Below are 3,625 nucleotides of genomic sequence, written 5' to 3' on the forward strand. Positions count from 1 at the left end.
CCGTCCCCTCCAGTGCCTGCAGCCTCCGCTCCGCCTGCCCGGGGTCGGGGGTGCCAGGGTGACAGGAGCAGCCCCCACGCCACCTGTGCCCTGCACACACAGGCCAGGCCTGCACCCCCCCGGGCCCTCGCACCCCCTCCTGCCCCAGGCAGCCCCAGCCCTCAGGGATAAGGCCCGGTCGGGCACAGAGCCAGCCCCGTGCTGCCCCACTCACCTCCTTCACCCGGTTCTCCACGCCCCGCACCACCTCCCTGGCACCCTGCAGCGCAGCCCCAGCTGCCGCCACCTCCCCCCTTGCTGCCGCCAGAGCCCCCTGCGTCTCCGCTACGGCTCCTCGCGAGCCCTCCGCTCGCTCCCTGGGGAGACACGAGGCAGCGCCATCACCACGCCCGACCCTCGCCAGCCTGCCCCACGCCCACGCTGCCCTGCCCTCCCCCGAGTGACTCACTGGGCCTGCCGGGCCTGGGCGAGTAGGTCGCGGGCGGCGGCGAGCCCACGGGCCGTGCCATTGAGGATGGCGTCCACGCCGTCCAGGCCGCTCAGGCTGTCACGGATCTCCTGCAGCAGGTGCTGGATGCGGCCAGGGCTGCTGGGCAGCGAGATGTTCAACACCTGCCGGGCCACCAGCTCGATGCTCTCGGGGTCGGCCCCCTCCTCTGCAGAGACACAGCAGCGCTCAGCGCAGGCGGTGCAGCCCAGGGCCTGCATGGCACGGCCCCAGTCCCAGCATCCACCCCTACCTGCCAGGAAAGCTTTGATCCGCCGGATGAAATCCTGCAGCCCAGCCGTGGACTCCTCCATGTGTGTCCTGGCCGCCTGCGACCGGCCCAGGGTCTCCTGGGCATGGGTCCTGGCACTGCGGGCCAGCTCGTGTGCTTCTTGCAGCTGCGAGGGGGAGTAGTGCTGAGCACGGGGCACCTGGGGGCTGTCCCGCGGCCCCTCCCTGCCCCTGCATTCCCAGTACCTGCAGGGCGACGGTGCCCAGCTGCTGGGCCACACTCTCCAGCTCCCGCGAAGCGTTCCCGGCCTGGCCCAGTGCCCTCACGGACACGGGCAGGGCCCCAACACAGCCCGGGCCCCCACAGTGGCGCTGACCCATGTGGTCCCGGCACAATGCCCCTCCGCAGGGGGCACCATCACAGCCCTGGTGCCCTGGGGCTCCACAGATCTGCAGGGCACAGACGGGTTTGTTTTAGTGCTGGGCACCCCTACGTGCCCTGCGCCCAGGGTGCTGCCCCAGCCCTCACCTGCTGGCTGATACGGGCGATGCTCAGGGCTGCGGCCTGGCGCTGGGCTTCCCGCAGTGCCCGCCCCTGCGCGGCCGCGCTCCTGCGGAAGGCATCTCCCTGCTCCCGCAGCACCCGCTCTGCCACCCGCCTCGTTGCCTGGGCCTGCCCCACCAGGCTGCCCGGGCCCTGCACTGCATCCTGCGCCCGCTGCTGCTGCTGCCGGGAGCGCTGGGCAGCAGCCATGAGGCTGCGGTAGGACTCTGCGGGTGCAAGGAAGGCGTCAGGGTGTGGCTGGGAGCACCCCTGTCAGCCAGGCCTGTGCACCAGGCTGGCCCGGCCAGGGATGTCTGCAGCTGCGGGGAGGGGGTTTCTTCCCCCCAAAGCCTGTGCCCACCACAGTGCCCAGCTGCCCCCGCAGGCGGGTGGCTGTGCTGTTCAGCTCCTGCAGCTCTTGGCTCAGGCGGTCGAGGCGGCCCCCCTGCCCCGTGGCGCCGCCGCCCCCTCTCCCCAGGGGCGCTCCCCGCCGCCCTGTCCAGCCGCCCCTCCACCTCTTGCAGCTGCTGCCAGAACTCATCCAGATCTCTCCTGGGGGGATGCACACTCAGTGTCCCCCCTCCCCGCTTCCCTCAGCCCCCTCCCCAGGCCAGGGCAGCCACCAGCAGCCAGGGTCCAGAGGGCAGGTGGTGCTGAGGCCCAGGAGCTGGGAGGATGGTGGAAGGGAAGAGGACCTGGGCCAGCTTGACCCAGGCCAGGGCCTCCACAGCCCCTGCTAGTGAGGGACCAGTGATGCCAGAGGGGCTGAGTGAGAGCATGCCCTGCGCACTGGCCGAGGCCTGGCACACTCGCTGCACAGCCCAGGGGAGGGGCCCGGCCCACCCACATTCAGACTGATCGCGCCCAGCCGGCGCGTGCCCCTTGCCTGGTGCTGTCCAGCAGGGCGTCCAGCTGGTGCAGGGCGGCGGTGCCCGGACTGTCCCCCACCCTGGCCAGCTGCTCCACGCGCCGCAGCTTCTCCTCCAGCTCCCGCAGGCGGCTGTTGCTGAGCTCTGGCATGGGGCCGCCCTCCTGCAGTGCCCGCGCCTGCTCCTGCAGCGACCTCAGCAGCTCCTGCAGCTGCCCCAGCACCTGGTCCCAGGGCCCGAAGCAGGGGTGGCAGGGGGAGCAGCGTGGGAAGTCATTCTGGGCACCACGGTGGCATTGGTCACAGCGTGGCCCTGTGAAGCCCGGGCGGCAGGTGCAGCCCCCGCTGACACGGTCGCATTGCAGGCTCTCTGCGCCGGCTGCGTCGCAGTCGCAGGCTGTGGGGGAGCAGTGTGTCAGCATGCACCTGAAGCTGCCCGCAGTCATGTCCCTGCACCGGTTCACACTTACCCCGGCACTCGCGCTCTGGGTCGCCCCAGTGGTCCTCCTGGCAATGGGCACAGACGCGGCCCCCGAAGCCCGGCTGGCAGACGCACTGCCCCGTGAACTGTGCGGAGGGCAGAGAGTGCTCAGTGCAGCCTGGGCATGGGCTCCCTGGCACCGTCCCTGCTGGCCTGGCGCCCACGGTACTCACCAGGTTGCAGCCGCGTGGCAGGGCATGGTCAGGGTGGCAGGCGCAGGGCTGGCAGCCGTGCTCCCCGCCGAAGTTCCAGGGCAGTGGCCCGTGGCCCGGTCGCAGTGGCAGGTGCCGGAGGCGCAGTGGGAGGGCAGCGTTCCCTGCTGGTTACAGGTGCAGCCTGCAGGGAGGGGCCCAGGGCTTGGCTGGGGGACAACCACGCTGCCTCTTGCCCACACCAACCCGGCCCCCCACCCCTGCCAGTCCCCGGTCACCACCCGCCCTGGGACGTGGGCGCAGGCTGCCCTGTCCCCCACCCCTGGTGCCACCAGCCCAGCCCGGTCTCACGTCGGCAGCCACGCTGCAGGGCGTTGCCGTAGTAGCCAGGCTGGCACTGGGCGCAGCGGGGCCCGTCGGTGTGGTGCAGGCAGCGCTGGCAGTGCCCGGTGCGCGGGTCGCAGGCCTCGGGGTCGCTGGGGCCGATGTTGTTGTTGCACTGGCAGGGCCGGCAGGCGCCCCCCTCCTGCTCCAGCGCCCCAAAGTACCCCGGCGCACAGCGGTCGCAGCGCAGCCCTGCAGCAGACACCAAGGTCTCAGCAGGTGCCAGAGCCCCGGGGGGCAGCCCCCGGCCCCACCGCCCGGCCCGGCCCAGCCCCCCGGCTCACCCGCGTAGCCCGGCGTGCACAGGCACACGATGTGGCGGGTCTGCTTGTCAGCGTGGCAGGCGGTGCCGTGATATCTCCGCGTTCCCGGATACCCGGGGCACGGGCAGGGCCGGCACTGCTGCCCTGAGCCCAGCACTGGGTCGCCATAGTAACCATCCAGGCACCTGCCGGCGGCAGGGGGGGGGAGAGGGCGA

General features: G+C 72.1%; 1 protein-coding gene and 1 long non-coding RNA gene across 2 annotated transcripts in view; both read right to left on the minus strand.

Annotated features, from left to right (window-relative positions):
* USP19 (ubiquitin specific peptidase 19) overlaps positions 1-3,625 on the minus strand; it is a 39,886-nt gene that overhangs the window by 26,651 nt on the left and 9,610 nt on the right.
* On the minus strand, positions 2,861-3,607 carry LOC112548188. Its single transcript, XR_003091992.1, has 3 exons — positions 3,432-3,607; positions 3,115-3,339; positions 2,861-2,947 (listed from the first exon to the last, which is right to left on the minus strand). It is a non-coding gene; the product is annotated as an uncharacterized LOC112548188 (long non-coding RNA).

The sequence above is a fragment of the Alligator sinensis genome, unplaced genomic scaffold, assembly GCF_000455745.1.
Source record: "Alligator sinensis unplaced genomic scaffold, ASM45574v1 scaffold469_2, whole genome shotgun sequence".
Lineage (NCBI taxonomy): Eukaryota > Metazoa > Chordata > Crocodylia > Alligatoridae > Alligator > Alligator sinensis.